The following is a 20,783-nucleotide window of genomic DNA, read 5'->3' as shown; positions in this document are numbered from 1 at the left end:
TGTTCATAGCAGCACAATTTACAATAGCCAAGTGTTGGAAGCAACCTAAATGCCCATCAGTAGATGACTGGATCAAAAAATTATAGTACCTTTAAACAATAGAATACTACACAGCAGAAAGAAAAAAAGAACTACTCCACTTCGCGACAGCATGGATGGAACTAGAGAGCATTATGCTAAGCGAAATAAGCCAGGGGGTGAAAGACAAATACCATGTTATCTCACCTATAAGCGGAACCTAACCAACAAAACAAAGATGCAAGCAAAATAAGACCAGCAACACTGAAAGAAAAAGAATCCAACAGAGACAAGAGGGAAAGAGGGAGGTGTGGGCTGGGGAAAAAGAAAGGAAGGGGCAAGTCAAGGAATGTATAGCAAGGACTCATGGACAAAGCAACAGTGGGGAAAGATTGAGAGGGGGATGGGGGGCGTGTCAGGTGAAAGTGTTCGGGGGAAGGCAGAGAATCAATTATTTGGAAAAATAAATAAATTAATAAAAAATAAACAATAAATTATGTTTAATAGTTTTTTTAGAGAAAAATATTCTATAAACATTTAATCAAAAAATGGATAAAGAATACCAGAAAGACAATTAAAGCTTTTTAAAAAAATAATAGAAATAGGCCAGAAGTATACAAAAACAGGTTTAGTTTCAAAAAATAATAAGGTAGAATATAAAATACATCATTGTCATAATAATATTAAAAAGTATTAAAAATTGAAGAACACAGTAGAAGGAATTGAAAGCAGGCTAGATCAAGCAGAGGATCGAACAAGAAAACTGAAGAACAAGTTAGAAAATCTCCCAGGAAGAGCAAGAAAATAAAAAAGACTCAAAAAGAATGAAGAGGCATTTAGGGAAATGCAGGACAACTTGAAATGTAATAATATCCATATAATCGGATACCAGAAGGAGAAGAAGAGGACAAAGGGGTAGAGAACCTATTTGAAAAAGTAATGATGGAAAATTTCCCTACTTGGAGGAGAGAAAAAATCACACAAGTCCAGGGAGTACAGAGGGGCCCACTCTAACACACATTTTCATTAAAATATCAAATATCAAAGAAAGAGAATTCTAAAGGAAGCAAGGGAGAAAGAGGTAGTAACTTACAAGGGAGACCCGGTACAGCTAGCAGCTGAATTCTCCACAGAAACACTGCAAGCCAGAAGAGAATTGTGAGAAATATTCCAAGTAATGAAAAGCAAAGGCCTGCAAACAAGACTGCTCTATCTAGGAAGGCTCTCAATTAAAATGGAAGGTGAAATACGGAGTTTCCCAGATAAAGGAAAGCTAAAAAAAATATACTTCCACCAAACCAGCCTCACAAGATATGCTAAAGGTACTGCTTTAGGAAGATGAAGAAAAAGAGTCTATGAATACTCAGTTCCTTTCACAGTCACCAATACTTGATATTATTTTATTCTTATTCTTATTCCTTACTTTTTATAATGGTTTTTATTTTTTAATTTTATTGATATTTATTTTCCCTTTTTATTGTTATTCTATTACAGTCATCCCAATTCCTCCTCATTTTCCCTTCTCTGCCCATCCTACCCCTACTCCCATAGTCTATTCCCATGCTGTTGTTCATATCCATGGGTCATTCATATATGCTCTTTAACTAGTCCTTTCCACTTTTTTCCACCATTAGCCTCCTCCCCTCCTCTGGTTACTATCAGTCTGTTCCACCACAGTGATCAGACAAGAAAAAGAAATAAAAGGGATCCAAATTACAAAGGAGGAAGTAAAACTGTCATTCGCAGATGACATGATAGTATGATAGGAAACCATATAGTCTTCATCAAAAAACTACTCAGCATAATATGTGAATTTGGGAAAATAGTGGGGTACAAAGTCAATATTCAGAAATCAATGGAATTTTTTATAATAAGTATGAAATATCAGAAAGAGAAACTGGCGGGGGGATCCCATTTGCTATAGCAATAAGAAAAATAAAATACATAGGAATGAATTTAACCAAGGAGGTAAAAGACCTGTACTTGGAAAACTATATAACACTGAAAAAGAAATTAAAGAAATACAAATAAATGGAAGCATATGCCATGTTCATGGATCAGAAGAATTAACATCACTAAAATATCCACACTACCAAGGAAGGTACATATTCAATGCAATTGCTATTAAAATACCAATGGCATATTTCATAGAGCCAGAACAAATACTTCAAAATTTTATATGGAATCAAAAATACCCTGAACAGACTCAGCAATCTTGAGAAAGAAGAAAAAAGTGGGAGAGAGCAAAATATCTGATATCAAACCATACTACAAAGCCACTGTGATCAATACAGCTTAGGTACTGACATAAGAACAAACACATAGATCAGTAGAATAGAATAGAAAGCCCAGAAATAAACCCATGTCTCTATTGTCAATTAATATTTGACAAGGTCGGCAGCACAAGCATACAATGGACTAAAAATAGTTTCTTCAATTAATGGTTGGGAGAACTGGACTGGTACCCGGAGAAAAAAAAAAGAAAAGAAACTAGACCACCAATTTACACCATATACCAGAATAAATTCAAAATAGATTAAATACTTAAATATAAGTCATGACACAATAGAAGTCCTAGAGGAAAACCTAGACAGAATCGTTTCAGATACCACATGTAGCAATATTATTGCTGATATATCTCTTAGGGCAAGGGAAATAAAGGGAAAAATAAACAAATGGGATTACATCAAATTAAAAAGCCCCTGCAGAGCTAAAGAAACCATCATCAAAATGGAAAGTGAACTGACCATATGGGAGTACAACATCCTTGTCAATGATACAATGGACAAGGGTTTGATCTCCAAAATATATAAAGAACACGTACGACTCAACACCAGTAAGACAAATGAGCCAGTTAATAATGACAAAGGACTGAATAGGCACTTCTCCTAGGAGGACTTACTAATGGTCCATAGTTATATGAAAATATGCTCACCATCACTAATCATCAGAGAGATGTAGGTTAAAACCGCAATGAGATATCACCTGACACCAGTATGAATGGCCATCCTTAATAAATCTACAAAACCTACAAAAAATAAATATACAAAACAAATGCTGGCCAGGATGCACAGAAGAGGAAACCCTAGTGCATTGTTGGTAGAAATGCATACTGCAAACAGTATTAAATTCTCTCAAAAATCTAAAAATGGAAATGCTTTTTCACCCAGTAATTTCACTCCTGGGAATATAGTCTAAGAATCTCAAAGCATCCGTTCGAAAGAATTTATGCTCCCCTATGTACATAGCAGCTTTATGTATAATAGCCAAGCACTGGAAACAGCCTAACATCAATAAATGAGTGGATCAAAAGACTGTGGTTCATTTACACAATGGAATACTACATATCAGAAAGAAAGAAGGAACTCTTACCTTTGGTGAAAGCATGGATGTAAGTAGAGAATATTATGCTAAGTGAAATAGCATAAGCCAGTCAGTGAAAGACAAATACCATATGATCTCACCAGTAAGATCTCACCAGTAAGAGGAATCTCACCAGTAAGAGGAATCTAATGAACAAGAAAAACCTAACAAACGAAATTGTACATGCTCTTCTTATAGTATAGGGTAAGAGTAAGAGAGCTGGTATCAATTCATTATGCCTCAGGAAGCTCAGACATGACATGCACTACATTATTCCATTGGCTGCAAAATGTCACATGGCCAAGCTCAACATCAAGGATGTATGAGACACTCATTTGAATACAGAGAAGGCTTCTTTATTTTTAAAATACCTATGTTGTACTTCATCTTGTGAATATGATGTAGATTATATAACAAGGTCCTATTGGTGGAAACATGGGCTGTTTCTAATCTTTTACAATGTCAAATAATCTTGAAATGAATAACTTTGTCCATATGTCAATTCATATGTGGGCAGATATATAGTAAGATGAAGGCTAAAGAACCCTGAGAAAAAGATACAGGTATCCAATGGCCTGAGGTTATTTCCTTTATGCAACAGTTCTAAGACTAGGGAGAAGAAAGCCCAGTTTGATGGTGTTTTGTCTCTTGTAATCATTGAATGATATCTTATTATACTGTGGCTTCTATAACAAACTGTCACAGACTGGGTGGCTTAAACAACATTTTTTTTTTCTCAGAGTTCTGGAAGCTGGGAAGTTTGAGTTCAGGGCATAGGTTTGGTGAAAGCCAGGTTCCTGGCTCACAGACAAGTATCTTTGTGCTCTGTTCTCACATAGCACATGGTGTGTGAGAGGTTTCTAGGGTGCCTATTATAAGGACACTAATACCATTCATGAGGGGTGTCCCTCATGACCCAATCACCTCCTGATACTATCATATTGAGCATTAGGATTTCAACATGTTGGTTTTGAGGTGACACAAACCATCCAGAACAAGAAGCTATATTTTCTCCATCTCATTATTTCCACTTTCCTCAAAATCTTAGTCTGGAGCCCTGGCCAGGTAGCCCAGTTGGTGAGAACATTGCCCTGATAATGCCAACGTTGCAGGTTTTCAGTCAGGGCACATACAAGGACCAACCAAAAGTTCACAAATGTATCAAAAAACAAATCAATGTTTCTGCCTCTTTCTCTCTCTCTCTCCCTCCCTCTGTCTCTAAAATCAATGAATAAAAAACAATTCTTAGTTTGCATGGTTGAAACTGGGTCATGGTCACAGGAAGGAAAAAGATAATCATAGAAAAACACATTCCCAACATATGAGGACCCAGACCAAGAGGCAGCAAACATCTCATCCAGTCATGTTCCACTGCAAAGACTTAGTGACATAGCTACCACTAGCTGCAAAGAAGGATGGGAAGTGCCTTGTTTACCTGGGTAACTAGAAGCCAAACCTTATTTTGTCATGGTGGTAAAAGGCAAAACCAAGCATATCTGTGAGATAAATTTCTAGAAACAGAATAGTTGTGTCAAAGGATAAACACATTTGTTATTTCAGAAGATAATAATAAATTACACTCCATAAGAGCTGAATCATTTAGTATTTCCACCAGCAATGTGTGAGAGTATGTCTCTTGTCTTTCCAGATGAGACAAATAAGTGTATTGTCAACCTGAAGACTTTTGACAATTTGAAAGTAAAAACGTATATCTCAGTTTAGTTCTCACTTGAGTTTTTCTAATTTTAAATGTGATTGAACATCGTTTTATAAGTTTAAGGATAACATATTTCATTCTCTAAGAACTGTCTGTCTTGGTATCTTTCACATTTTTCTATTGGATTATTAGTCATTTGTGTGTGATATTTTAACCAAAACACCAGTGGATCCTACTCCTTACTGTCAACAGGCAAAAACTCTGGAGGCAGAGTTCAGTAAAAAGAAAAAAGAATGGGAAGGGGTAAGCCAAGGAACAAAAATAGAGGGCTCATGGGCATGGACAATAGAGGAGGAGATTGACTATGGGAATTTTGGGGCACAGGGCAGGAGAGAGCAATTCAGAAAAAGGAGGGATGACTGTAACTGAACAACAATAAAAAAAGAAAAAAATATTTTTTTCAGAGTCTATACAGTTTGAAATAATGGCAATTTTCTGCCTGAAAGCCTGTTACCTCTAAGATACCCAAAGAAAATCACGTGCCACCCTCTGCCTGCTCAGTTCAAGGCTGCATCAGGAATCTCTTCTCTAAAAACTACTGTCCTTTAAGAAACACAGGAGGCTTAGGTAGTTTCCTGTCACTGTGTGGCTTTAGGCATCCTTCCAAATCTGTACACCCAGGTGTTCTACTCATGGCATGCTGCCCCCTTCCTCTGCTGCTTCTCTACAGTGCTGCTGTGTGCCTGACCAGGCAAGACCAGTACAGCACAGCTCCAATTGCCAGCTCCACTGCAACTTCCTGTGCAGGGCAGGGGCACAGGGCTTGTCACCTGGTCTTGCAGCCTCCATGGCCCTCTGTCCTGGGTTTCCTCCCCTTTAGCCCTAACAACCCAGTGCCTTCTGTGCTCCTAGCCAGGCAGACCCATGCAGCACTCAGGAAGGAGCGCAGGCGTTATTTCCAGACCTGCAGCCTCCAGGGCTTGACAGCACAGGAACTAGAGAACCTGGAGGCTGGGGAAGAAGGAAAGATGGAGAGAGTAGCATTTTCATGGTCTCCACTTTATATAGTCTGGCTCAAAATCCTCTGCTCAGCAGAAGCACATAGGAGGGATTTTCCTCCATCATACCTGTGCTGCCTGGTTGCCAGGACAATTACTCATGTGCAGTCCTCAAGTGCTTCTCAACCCCTCCCCATCTCTTGGGGGTGGGATGCAGCTTCTCACACTGCAGATGGGCTTTTAAATGAGGTCTATACTGTGTAACCAAATGCCTGGATAAACGAGATGATAGGCACACACATTATGAAAACAGAAGGAAGGACACACAGTTTAATTCACACAACAAATCACAAGCCCATATCTGAGCTTACAAAACTGTCTTTTGAGAAGACATCCAGTTGTTATGCTTTTGCTGGAATGATATCAAGCAGCGACAATTTGACAAATTCTTCAAGCCTGTAAATCAAACATCTCTCGTGATGTCATCAGGTGCTGAGGTAAACTTGTTAAGCTTCCAAGTAAAAACAAAACTTTGAAGATAGCTTCATTAAAATCTGATATCCACAACTGAGCATTGTGATTATTATTGAAACTTTATTCCTCTCCCTAAGATTACCCTCATTGTCATCACAGGGACTGCAAGTTTTTAATTTTACCTCATCATTTGCATGTGCACAACAAGAGCAACAATTGAGCTCTTTACATCTGCTCACTAGAACTTCCACAAGAAAAGTTTAAATTGACCGCTAGTTGCCTCTTCAGGGCACAGAGGCCAACCCACACACCTACCATCCAGCTTTGCCTTAGTACCTGTACTCCTCAAATCTTTGATGCTCCCATTACGTCTTAGCGTTTCTCCTTGCCATCTCTCAAGAAAGCAACCTTCATTCCTTCCTTGGAATGACTGCCACAAACCACATGACCAAACAAGGTACCAGGCCATTTTTCCAATGGGATTTTTTAGCTATGAAAATTAATCTCAGATCCTCAAGGCTTTCTGGTAACAACCAGAGCCCAGACATGCCTCCTTTTGTCATGATATTCCAGTCAAAGTCTTGGTTGTTAAAACCATAATTTGAAACTTGTCTTTTTGGCTTCATGAAAAAAAGTATTCTCTCATTAAGAATACTAAATTCTGGAGAAATCAGGTAGGGAAAAAAATACAAAGCGAAAGGTAAAATCCTTGTCCTTCCAAAATTGCATTTCTATGGTTTATGCTTTCCATTGTTTCTTTCCAACTTAATGTAAAGTTTTAACTATTAGAAATCCTCAATTTCCTTTCATAACAGAAACAAAGACAAAGTTTCAGAAAAATTGAGGGGAGATAGGGCTTGCTTAGAATCTTGTCTCACACCAACTTGTCCCACCAACTGGTCCTCAGATGACCTCCCGTAGGTCCAAATGACACAAAACCCCAATGATGGAAATGTTCTCTCATTTCCCAGTGTGTGCCAACTGGTTTCACAGCAGAGATATGAGGGTTCCTGGTGTAAACACAACAATAAAGTTCTCTTTAGTACCCACAAGATTAGAAAGAAAGCATAGAACCAAGAGCTTACATTTCTTTCAAGTTAAAACTCTCACAAAATTCAAGGCTCATTCAAGTCTAGACATAACTCACTTTCAATCCTTGTTCTTTTCAATGCTGGTGGGGACCATACTCTAACTCAGTATCAATTAGCTAAAAGTCCCTAGATTTGCAAAAACATAAATAAAATAAAAGGAACATTGTCATCTTGCATTAAGGCCTGCTGTCTTCTTCCAGAAGAGGAATTTCAAATCTCCCTCCAGAGTGCAGATCCAACTTTTCCTTTCAGCATCAAACACAGCAGCAGGGTTCTAGTTCTCCTCAGCTGGTGCCCATTTTATCTGTGTGTGGTAGATCCAGGCTTGATTCCTGTGAGCTTCAGGGAAGAGTGTATTGTCAGTAGGATGTCATAGGGACCAGTCCATTGTTCAGCTAGCTGATGTTCAGGGTCTTGAGTCTTCCAGGATGAGCAAGAAATGGTCCCACAGCTGGAATGGATGTAGGGCTTGTTGCATGGGTAGGCAGATCTGCAAAGAGCAAACTTGGACAAAGTGTTTAGCATTTTCCCTAAATGTTGCACATATTGCTTAATTTTTGACTTATGCTCCAAATCTGGTAAAGTATTCCCAAAAGCAACATTTGGAAGGGTCTCCCATAAACTATGTCAAAAGGGCTTAGCTTAAGCTGACTTATGGGTGCTATCGTAACCCAGAGCAAAGCAATGGCGAGTGCCTAGTCCCATTTCAAATGCATTTCCTGGTATATTTTTGTCAGAATCTTCTGTATTATGTGATTTATTTTCTCAGTTTTTTCTGTAGATTGAAGTCTCCAAAATGCATATAACTTCCAGTGTATTTTAGTACCTGTCCAATCTACTCAGAGAACTCTGAAGTGAATGAATATCCGCTGTTGCTCTGAATGCTATGAGGGAATCCAAACCTAGGATTATTTCTTTTTTTTTCTTTTTAAATTATATATTGTTGGTTATTCTATAACAGTTCTCCTAGTTTTTCTTCCTTTGCCCCCTTCTTCCCAGCACCCCCACTCTCTGACAATCCCCATGCTACCATTGTTCATGTCCATGGGTAATGCCTAGGTTCTTTGGCTACTCCATTTCTTTCTTTCTTTCTTTCTTTCTTTCTTTCTTTCTTTCTTTCTTTCTTTCTTTCTTTCTTTCTTTCTTTCTTTCTTTCTTTCTTTCTTTCTTTCTTTCTTTCTTTCTTTTCTTCCTTCTTTCCTTCCTTCCTTCCTTCCTTCCTTCCTTCCTTCCTTCCTTCCTTCCTTCCTTCCTTCCTTTCTTCCTTCCCTCCTTTCTTTCTTTTTCTTTCTTTCCCTCTTCTTCTTCTTTCTTTCTTCAAATTAATTTGTCTCCATTTTTTTCTCCACCATCTTACCCTACCCTCCTCCACTTCCCCCCTTCCTTCAATCTTTTCCCACTTTGGCTTTGTCAATAAGTACTTTATACTTGTTCCTTGAATTAACCCATCCCTTTCCTTTCCCTGCCACACTTTTTGGAAATTATTTCTTAAAATAAAAGTTTTTCTTTTAATTAATTAATTTATTTCTCCAAAGACATTTGTCTCAGCCTTCCTCCGACCACATTCCCCTGTCTTCCTTCCCCCTCTCCCTCCCTCAATCCTTCACTACTTTGGCATTTTCCATGAGTCCTTGCTATACATTCCTTGACTTGCCCCTTCCTTTCTTTTTCCCCAGCCCACACCTCCCTCTTTCCCTCTTGTCTCTGTTGGATTCTTTTTCTTTCAGTGTTGCTGGTCTTATTTTGCTTGCATCTTTGTTTTGTTGGTTAGGTTCCGCTTATAGGTGAGATAACATGGTATTTGTCTTTCACCCCCTGGCTTATTTCGCTTAGCATAATGCTCTCTAGTTCCATCCATGCTGTCGCGAAGTGGAGTAGTTCTTTTTTTCTTTCTGCTGTGTAGTATTCTATTGTTTAAAGGTACTATAATTTTTTGATCCAGTCATCTACTGATGGGCATTTAGGTTGCTTCCAACACTTGGCTATTGTAAATTGTGCTGCTATGAACACTGGGGTACATAAGTTCATTTGAATTGACGTTTTGGGATCCTTAGGGTATAGTCCCAGCAGAGGAATCACTGGATCAAAAGGCAGTTCCATTCTCAGCTTTTTGAGGAAATTCCACACTGCTCTCCACAATGGCTGCACCAATCTGCATTCCCACCAACAGTGTACTAGGGTTCCTTTTTCTTCACAGCCTCGCTGGCACCTGTTGTTTGTTGATCTGTTTATGATGGTCATTATGACTGGTGTGATGTGTTATCTCATTGTGTCTTTGAGCTGCATTTCTCTCTGAGGGCCAGTGATGCCGAGCATCCTTTCAAATGTCTCTGGGCCCTCTGTATCTCTTCCTTGGAAAAGTGTCTGCCCAGGTCCTTTCACCATTGTATAATTGGATCATTTGTCTTCTTGGAGTGGAGTAGAGTGAGTTCTTTATATATTTTGGAGATCAATCCTCTATCTGATGTATCATTAGCAAATATATTTTCCCATACGGTTGGCTCCCTTTTCATTTTGCTGATGTTTTCTTTAGCCATGCAGAAACTTCTTATTTTGATGAGATCCCACTTGTTTATTCTTTCCTTTATGTGCCTCGCTTTAGGAGACATATGGTGCGTGGGATATCTGAGAGTTTCCTGCCAATGTTCTCCTCTAGGACTTTTATGGTGTTGTGACTTCTATTTAAGTCTTTTCTCCATCTTGTGTTTATTTTCGTGTATGGTGTCAGCTAATGATCAAATTTCAATTCTTTGCATGTAGCTGTCCAGCTCTCCCAACAGCATTTGTTGAAGAGGCTATTATTACTCCACTTTATGCTTCTGCCCTCTTTGTCAAATATTAGGTGCCCATAGAGACCTGGGCTTATTTCTGGGCTTTCTATTCTGTTCCACTGGTCTATAGTTCTGTTCTTGTGCCAGTACCAGATTGTTTTGAGTATAGTGGCTTTGTAATATAGTTTGATGTCCAGTATTGTGATCCCTCCTACTTTGTTTTTCTTTCTTAAAATTGCTACGGGTATTTGGAGTCATTTATGGTTCCATATAAATTTTTGAACTGTCTGTTCTATGTCTGTGAAATATGTCATTGGTATTTTAATAGGGATTGCATTGAATCTATACATTACTCTGGGTAGTATGGACATTTTGATGATATTAAATCTTCCAATCCATAAGCATGGTATATGTTTCCATTTATTTGTGTCTCCCTTAATTTCTTTCTCCAATGTTGTATAGTTTTCTGTGTACAGGTATTTTACCACCTTGGTTAAATTTATTCCTAGGTACCTTATTTTTCTTCTTGCTATATTGAGTGGTATTTTTTCTTGATTTCTTCTTCTTCTCTTTCATTGCTGGTGTACAAAAATGCCTTTGATTTCTGAATATTGACTTTGTATCCTGCTTTTTTGGCAAATTCACTTATTAGGTTGAGTAGTTTTTTGGTGGAGTCTATAGGGTTTTCTATGTAAACTATCATGACATCTGCAAACATGATAGTTTTACCTCCTCCTTTCCTATTTGGATGCCTTTTATTTCTTTTTCTTGTCTGACCGCTGTGGCTAGGACTTCCAATACTGTATTGAATTGATGTGGTGAAGACGGGCATCCTTGTCGCGTTCCCGATTTTAGTGGGACAGCTTTTAGTTTTTGCCCTTTGAGTATGATGTTTGTTGTAGGTTTTTCATATATGGTCTTTATTATGTTGTAGAATGTCCCATTTATTCCCATTTTTCTGAGTGTTTTGACCATAAATGGGTGCTGTACCTTATCGAATGCTTTTTCTGCATCTATCGAGATGATCATGTGGTTTTTGTCTTTCCTTTTGTTTATGTGATATACTACGTTTATTTATTTGCATATATTGAACCAACCCTTCATCCTTGGGATGAATCTCACTTGATCATGCTGGTTAATCTTTTTAATGTATTGCTGGATGCAGTTTGCCAATATGTTGTGAGGATTTTTGTGTCTATGTTCATTGGCGAAATTGGCCTGTAGTTTTCTTTCTTTGTAGGGTCTTTATCTGGTTTTGGGATTAGGGTGATGCTGACCCCATAAAAAGAGTCTAGTCTTCCTTCCTCTTGGATTTTTTGGAATAGTCTGAGAAGGACAAGGGTTAGTCTTCCTTAATGTTTTGTAAAATTCTCCTGTGAAACCGCCTGGCCCAGGGCTTTTGTGTGCCCGGAGTTTGTTCATTACTGCTTCAATTTCCCCAGCTGTTATTGGTCTTCTCAAGCTTTCTGTTTCTTCCTTCTTCAGTGTTGGAAGATTATACTTTTCTGGAAATGTATCCATTTCATCAAGGTTTTCAAATTTCTTGGCATATAATTGTTCATAGCAGTTTCTTACAATCCTTTGTATTTCTGTAACATCAGTTGTTATTTCTCCTTTTTCATTTCTGAAATTATTTACTTGGGTGTTCTCCCTTTTTTTTCTTGATGAGTCTGCTTAAAGTTTTGTCGACTTATTTATCTTTTCAATGAACCAGCTCCTGGATTGGTTGATCCTTTGAATTCTTCTTTTCTTCTCTATGTCATTCAGTTCTGGTCTGAGCTTGATTATTTCCTTCCTTCTACTTGCTATGGGATTTATTTGTTGTTTTTCTCCAGTTCTTGAAGTTGTAGGGTTAGGTCTTTTATTTGAAATTTCTATCTTTTTTTTAGGTAAGCCAGTATTGCTAGGAACTTCCCTCTCAGGACTGCCTTTGCTGTGTCCCATAGGTTTTGGACTGTTGTCTGTTTGTTTTCATTTGTTTCCAGAAATTTTTTGGTTTCTTCTTTTATCTCATTATTGAATCATTCTTTGTTTAACAGTGTACTGTTCTGTCTCCATGAGTTTGCCAGTATTTGAGGTTTCTCTTTGAAGTTGATTTCTAGTTTCAGGCCCTTGTGATCCAAGAAAAACCTTGATATTATCTCAATTTTCCTGAATTTGCTGAGGCTGGCTTTGTGTCCTATCATGTGATCTATCTTTGAAAAAGTGCCATGCACATTTGAAAAGGATGTGTATTTTCTTTCTTTGGGATGTAAGTTTCTATAAGTGTCAGTAAAGTTCATTTGATTCAGTGCGTTTTTCAGCTCCACAATATCCTTGTTGATGTTTTGTTTGGAAGACCTGTCCATTTTTAACAGTGGGGTGTTGTAATCCCCTGCTATCAGTGTGTTGGTCTCTGTATCTTTTTTGAAGTCCTCCAAGATTTTCTTTATGTATTTGGGTGCTCCTATGTTGAGTGATATAAATTTACAATGTTTATGTCTTCCTGATGGAGTCTTCCTTTAAGTATTATAAAGTGTCCCCTGGGTCTTTTTTTATGGCCTTTGTTTTGAAATCTATTTTGTCTGATATAAGTATTGCAACCCCTGCTTTCTTTTCTTGCCCATTTGCCTGGAATATTTTTTTTTCCATCCCTTTACTTTCAATCTCTGCAGGTCTTTTGTTCTGAGGTGGGCCTCTTGTAGGCAGCATATGTGTGGGTCCTGTTTTCTTAACCATTCAGCTATCCTGTGTCTTTTGATTGGGGCATTTAGTCCATTTACACAGAGAGTTATTACCGATAGAAACCTATTCATTTTTTCTCTTTGTACCTGTGTTTTTCTCTTTCTCACTCTTTTCCTTCATCTTCTTAAACCAGTCCCTTTAGCATATCTTCTAGTGCTGGTTTGGTGGAGACATATTCTTTTAGCCTTCTTTTGTCTGGGAAACTCCTTATTTCCCCTTCTATTTTAATTGAGAGCCTTGCTGGGTAGAGCAGCGTTGGTTGTAGGCCTTTCCTTTTCATTACTTGGGATATTTCTTGCCATTCACTTCTGGCTTGCAGTGTTTTTGTTGAGAAGTCAGCTGCTAGCCCTATTGGGGCTCCCTTGTGTGTTACTACCAGTTTCTCCCTTGCTGCCTTTAGGATTCTGTCTTTGTCTTTGATATTTGCCATTTTAATGATGATGTGTCTTGGCATGGGCCTCATTGGGTCCCTCTTGAATGGGGCCCTCTGTGCTTCCTGGACCTCTGAGACCTTTTTCTCTCCTCAAATTGGGGAAGTCTTACATCATTACTTTTTCAAAAAAATTCTCTATCCCTTCTTCCTCTTCTTCTCCCTCTGGTATCCCTAATATGCAAATATTATTGCATTTCAGGTTGTCCTGAATTTCCCTAAATGCCTTTTCATTCTTTTTGAGTCTTTTTTTCCATTTCTTGTTCTTTCTGAAGGGTTTTTTTCCTACCATGTCCTTCATCTCAGTGCTTCGATCCTCTGCTTCATCTAGCCCACTTTTAATTCCTTCTACTGTGTTCTTCAATTCAGATATGGTGTTCTTCATATCCTCTTGTGTCTTCTTGATAGTTTCTATGTCCTTTTCCAGGCTGATATAGTTTGCCGTAAGTTCCTGATAGTTTCTCTTCAGTTTCTCATAGTTATCTTTGAGCTGGCTGAGCTCATTGAGCTTTCTTAGAGCCATTGTTTTGAATTCAGTATCTGATAGTTCCCTTGCCTCTATTTCATTTAGCTCCCTCTGTGGGGATTCCCCTTTTCCACTCATTTGGGGGGAACTTCTTTTTCTTCCCATTTTTGTGACAGTCTATTTTTATTTATTTGTTTGTTTGTTTGTTTGTTTGTTTTTGCTTCTGCTTCAATTGATCCATCTAGAGTTTCTGACTGTGGATTAAATTTCTATCATAGTAGGCGGATCTTTTTATTAATTAATTTTTTTTTTTACTTTTATTTCTGTGTCTGTGTCTGATGTTGTCAGTTGTTGACTGTCTCTTACCTTGGGCCTTTTGGTTGAGCCTCCCAGGTTTCAACTGTCTGCATGTGTTTCCTGTGATTGTCAATCTGGTCACTCTGTTCTCATCTGTCAGGCTTAGGCTCCACAGGGTGGAGCAGTGTCTCCTGATGGCGGGACTATCACTCCCTTATAGGCTGCTGTCCCTCAGGGGGGTAGTCTGCCTAAGCCAGACGGAGATCTTGGACAGGGGAAGAGTCAGCACCGGGACTCCCCAATGCCTCTGTCTCCAGTCTCTCCTCAAGGATCTTTGGGCACCTCTGTGACCCTCTTGCCCGGGATCTACTATTTCTGTGGATCGATCTGCACTCTCACCCTGACTCACTTGAGCGCCTGTGCTAGCCATGGCTGGCTCCCCCGATCCTGGGCGTGCTCACGCTCAACCAGGGCAGGTGCCCTTGTCCTGGCCTGAGTTGGCATCCTTGACGGACCGCAGGAGCTAGCCAGTTACCCAGGCGCGCTTCCCGACAATGGTCCTTTTAGGGTCTTCTATTGTGTGCTTTTCCTTTTTTGGCTTTTTGGGGGTGTGACCTGCCCACACAATGGAGACTATGGAAATGGGAAGAAGTCAGCTCCTGGACTCTCCGGTTAATCCTGTCTCCAGTCTCTCCTCAAGGTCTCTGGGCAGCTCTGTGACCCCTTCATCTAGGGGATCCACTATTTCTGTGGACTGTGTTGTAACTGCACATCTTCTGGCTCCCGTGCCAGCTTCTGCCTCTTTGGGGACATGGCCTGCCTGCCCTAAATGGATACTACAGAATAGGGGGCGAATCAGGACTCCCCGGTTCCTCCTCCCGTTCTTTCCCCAATGCCTCCATCTCCAGTCTCTTTTCAAGGCTCTCTATGCAGCTGTGTGACCCCTTTGGCCAGGGATCCTCTATTTCTTTCAGCTTGTCTACACTTAGCCCCGCAGCTCACATGCACAGAAGCTGTGTGCGGGGTGCACAAAAGGCAGGTTAATTGATTCCCTTATGCCTGAGTGAGATGGTAGCTGCAGGGTGGGAGGTGAGTTATCACTGGGGCTCCGCCGGCTGCCATCTCAGCTCTCTTCACAAAGTTTTCCTCACCAATCTTTTCCTAGGCAGCAGCCCACTCCGCTGCCTTGATCTACCCAGAGATCAAGGAGGGTGGCTGCCACTCCAAATTTTTGCGTTTGCCCTTTATATGTCTCTTTTCATCCCCAGCCACCTGTCTCTGGCAGAGAGCGCCCCTAAGCTTTTCCGGGTTGCGTTTTGTCTGTGTTTTTCTGGTTTCAGCTACTGTAGTCTAGGGGTCCCTGTTTATGGTTCAGGCCCTGTTCTTCTCAGGGGGATCCAACTGGCCATTTCAGTGTCCCTCTGGGGCAGGTGCCTATGGGATCCCAGCCCACCCTCTTGAGCCTCCACTGCACTTCTCACCTGTTCAGATGTGTGAACGTTGATTCCACTGTCTGTCCGCAGCTGCAAGGCTCCTCTCCCTTTATCGTTCCATTGTTTTCCAGGTGATTTCTTCACTATTTAGTTACAATTCCAGTTTGCTCTTGGGAGGAGGTCAGCGTGACTCCCTTTCACGCCCCTGCCATCTTTCCTCCCCACTCTAAACATTTTTGATGTGTTGTAAATCCCTTCTTCTACTACTTTTCATACACACACACACACACACACACACACGGTCTTAAAAGTTTAATATACTCATATTGTCAATATTTTACTTTATAGCTCTTGGTTTGAATATTATACTTCAAAGTAAGAAAAATATTATTTTGTATTTTCTCTTAAAACTCCTTAGATTTTACACATTGCATTTTAACTCACCTGAATATCTTTTGTATAATGTGTGAAATAGGGCTCTATATTTGTTTTATTTCAAGTAATAGTGGTCCATGCACTATTTTTGTTGAATAAGCCTTATTTTCCCCATTGATTTGAAGTATCAATTAATCACATTGTTAAAGATATATGTTTGTTTCTAGAATGTTCATTTTATTTCATTGATCTACTTGATTATTTCTGTGTTGGTTTCATGTTTTAATTGCTGAAACTTTATAATAAATTTATATGTTTAATATTTTATTTGAGTTTTGACATTTAAAAAATAAATAAATAAAACCAATCTGCATTTAAACAGAAAAGAAAAGAAGAAAAAAGAAATTCCTACCTTTTGCAACAACATGGATGGACCTGGAGAATATTATGCTACATGAAAAGCCAATCGGTGAAAGACAAACACCATATGATATCACATATAAGTGGAATCTATTCAACAAAATCAACTAATGAACAAAATAAACCACAGGCATGGCAACATGGAGCAGACTGAAAGTGACCAGAGGGGATGGGGAAAGAGGGCAATGGTGGAAATAAGGGGAAGGGACTAGACAAAGAACATGTATGAATGACCCATGGACATGGACAAGAGAGTGGGAATTTACTGTGGGAGCAGGGGTGGGATGGATGAAGGAGGGCAAAGAGGGAAAAATGGAAACAGTAATAAAATGAACATAATTTAAACATTAAAAAATAAGCAAAATAAAAAAGAATAAAAATAAAAGTCCCAGTTAGCAGCCACTATTTTGGCCTTAGTCCCAGAAAAAGATCTAGAAAACCTACCTGCAGCCAGGAGCTGAGCTGCCGTTCAAGAAGTACAGCCTACATACCAAGTGAGTGAGTAAGAAAAGTGTGCCTTGAAAGCTCCTGAGGTTTAGGGCTTGCTTGTATTCATATAGAATAATTTAGTTAAAATGTAGTAAGCTAACTTTTGTTCAAAAATTGAGATTAAGAATATCTGCTGTATTTGTACTTACTTTATAAAGGAACATTGGAAAGATATAATGACAGTTTTTATGTCATTTTAATGGTACCAACCAAAGCAGTAAAGCATTTTTCTCTTTCCTTTTAGTCTTGTATTCTGTGTGTATTTTAAAATACAAATGGAATTATATAACACATACTGTTTTGTAACCATTCTTTCCCACTTAGCAGTACATAATGGCAACTTGTCAAATGCTTAGTCACTATTTTAACATTCAATGCCAAGTTTACTTATTTTGTTCTATTCTGATATATTGTAGAAAGTTGTAGTGGAGGTCTGTGTAGTCACTCATGCACATGAGCGATGGGACCAGTTCTTCCAATGTGTGCCAGTCATCCTGTTTGACTGAGACTAGCTTTATTAGGACATGAATGTGATAAGCAGCAAAAGCTTCTGTCTATACAGCACATGTGTGATTCCAGCAGGAGGAAAATGGTCATGTTTTATATTTGGGAAATATATTTCTTCAAAATTTTGATAAAGGTACAGGCAAGTGTATTCTCCCTAATGATGGTTTCTTTGTTTCTGTACGATCAGAATTTTCATGTCAAGCCACATTGGAAGTTGAAAAAAAAATTAACATAAAACTGAGAAAATTCTGCTTTTTCAGAGAAGGCTATCTTAAGAGTGTATGCTAAGAATAGGAAAAATCTGATATTTCAATTAAAGTTTTTTCATCATCCAGCAAGGTGCCAGGTCAGACAATTAAGGGGCAGGGCTTCTGGCACCCCTGCCAGCATGCTGGCACCATACCACAATGCTTCTCTCTTAGCAGCATCATACTGAACTCTATGTGTAGTTACACTGCTATAACATATAACACTTTTTAACTTAACACATATAACATCTGCACCATCAGCGAAAGGAAGGACATTTTGATAGTATGGAAGTGTATGTTTTAAATAATATAAACTAAAATTCACATGTAACATTAAATTGCCAGAATGCAGCTGCAGTGTGTGCAGTAGAGGGAATTACTGTCAGGTGGGTTTCTAATTCTTCTAAAGATCCAGGGAATCTACTCAACTGGCCTAGAAGAGAAGGGTCCCTGAAGATTTTCCAGTACTTTAGAAGCCCCAAGGCAGAATTTTCAATGCGAGACAATAATTTCTAAGGCTATATGAGCCCATAAGCATGCCCATGAGGACAAATGGGAATGCCGTAAGATAAAAAATTAATAGTATAAAAGACAAGGTGAAGATGAAACAGATTCAGACTTCTCTGGCAGGTTTAAATAATTTAAAAGCACAAAACACAAGCTTCTAGGATGGGTTAAGCATATCCAGCTGTGAATCAGAAGACCTGTGTTACTAGTTTAGCATTTTGGATAGCAACAACGAGGGAAATGTTTAAAGCTATTCAAGAAGAGCAGCCCTGCTCTGCCCTCCCACCGCCTTCCCAACCCCAGCGCCACCACAGACCTGTTCTAGCAAGTTGAAGGGTGGTAACAAAGGTGGCACTGGTGGTATGCAGGCTGAGGGAGCTGGGCCTCCACAAATCCCTTTATTCTCCCATACACCAGGAGCTGTACCAAGTCCCAGAAGGGCTGGGAGGCCCATGGAGCCCAAGGTGGTGTTCCGTGGCGGTGCTGGAACCTCAGTGCTAATGCCAGTAGTAGACTAAGGGATGTGTCTACTTAGGTTGACTGGCTCCACTTCTCTGTGATGGTTACAAACCTCAGAGTGAAAAAAGTTGACCTAAAGCAGACCCCTCTCCACTTTCTTCATCAACTGAATATTAAAGCTCTGTAGATTATTCACTTTTCTATGCACCATGGTCTACTTATGGTGATGATATGAAGCAGCCTTCTAATTCCCAGATTAATGTAAAGAACAGGATTCAAACAGAAAGACATGGCTATATCAGTGAAACAGACTTATATAGACTTGCATCTAATATTTTGAAAGAACAAGATAAGAGGCAGTCATAATTTAATGATGGGACCTGCTCTTCCAATTTAAAGTCAGTCTGGCCAATGAACACAGGCAGAATTGCAGATCATCATGACCTGTTAACAGAAACCAAAAGGCCAAAACATACAGCCATTTCTCATCAAGTTTTCATAATGGTGAATGCAATAGCAGTGGAAAAGCAATACATGCATAATAGTAATCTCACACCAGAACACAAAATAGTTGAACTTTATTATGGATTTACTGTTTAGACCTTGAAGAGCAATGAAAGTAACCCTCATAAAGTGATCATTCTGTTACAATATTCAGATAAATGATACAGCTAAGACAACATTCCAAGAATACCCATTTGTCAAAAAATGTTTTACACCACAGGCTGGCCTGTCTGACATCATAAAAGAATCAGGAATTGATACCCTTTTGGAAAAGAGAAAATGTATGTTAAAAGTCTTGAAGCACCTTACAGATATTTATTTCCCAGTTCAATAGATACATTGAAAATTCAGATTATTGTAGATACCCAAAATATGCTAATTTTAATATGTCTAAGTTTAACAAGTGTCCAAATTTTAGTGTCCATGATAGTAAAAAGAAAAAAAGAAGAGCCAATGGCACACCTGAACCACCAACTATAAAAGCAGGTATTAGATACCAGTTATTTCAGGCTAAAGCAGTAAATCAGAAAAAAAAATGGAAGAAATAATACTGGACCAGCTGAATTTCAAATTTCCAAAAACTGTACCACACCAGACAGAAAAACAGTTTGCAAAGGAAGAAACATTTAATGCTGATTTTGGTTTAAAATCAGAATATGGACTAAAACCTAGTACAGTTTTTCCAACTAATAATGATTTTGCTAATGTTATGGAAAAGCAACAGTTTGTTAAAGCTAACACCCCAGTTTCTGGGTATTTTAAATCAGTGAATTTATTGTCAGATTCAGCCACATCTTCAGGAGGTTTCAACTTTTTTAAGTATATTTTATTGATTATGCTATTACAGTTGTCCTATTTTTTTCTCATCTTTATCCCCCTCTACCTTGTACCCCTGTGCCCTTCAGCATCCCCCCTTTTAGTTCATGTCCATGGGTTGTACATATAAGTTCTTTGGCTTCTCCATTTCTTATACTATTCTTAACATCCCCCTGTATATTTTGTGCCTACTATATTTTTAGCTGTCCAAAATTGTTTTTTTTATTGATATAGTTGAACTTTACAAATGTCATAAAAATACTATAGAGTCTTCAGATAGAGAAAAAGCAAATTTAAATATATAAACCAGATTAAAAAATGCAAAAGATCCAAAAATAAACACATTAAATAATAATATGCTAATGGTACCTAATTTACCCACTTTATATTCTGTAATAAAAATATTAGTAAACATCAACTTGAAATATGGTGGACTGATTTCTGATTCATGAATAAGATATAATACACCCTTTGCATGTATACAGTTAACTTTATTGGTTGTGTTCCAGTACATTGTTTGGTACTGGTATATATTTACTACCCATAGTGCAGCAAATAATAGTTAGAAACGCATTCTCCTAATTTTCTCTATGAACTTAGAAAGCACTAATGAATTAACAACATGGGTCACTTAGGAACCAAAATTCCTTACTATTCACATTTACTTTTCCCATGAAAAACTTCAAAATAACTCTAATAAAAAAAGAGTTTTCAAGGCAAACTTTTCAACATTAAT

General features: G+C 38.6%; 1 pseudogene; it reads left to right on the top strand.

Moving 5' to 3' along the window:
• The first annotated feature begins 18,827 nt into the window (after positions 1 to 18,827).
• The window catches only part of LOC129063186 (meiosis-specific coiled-coil domain-containing protein MEIOC-like), a 61,454-nt pseudogene continuing 59,498 nt past the window's right edge, over positions 18,828 to 20,783 (top strand).

The sequence above is a fragment of the Pteronotus mesoamericanus genome, unplaced genomic scaffold (genome assembly GCF_021234165.1).
Source record: "Pteronotus mesoamericanus isolate MK-2021 breed Mesoamerican mustached bat unplaced genomic scaffold, CSHL_Meso_final scaffold_85, whole genome shotgun sequence".
Taxonomy (NCBI): Eukaryota; Metazoa; Chordata; class Mammalia; order Chiroptera; family Mormoopidae; genus Pteronotus; species Pteronotus mesoamericanus.
Note: the sequence above shows the minus strand (reverse complement) of the source record. Positions and strands in the feature narration are given on the sequence as shown.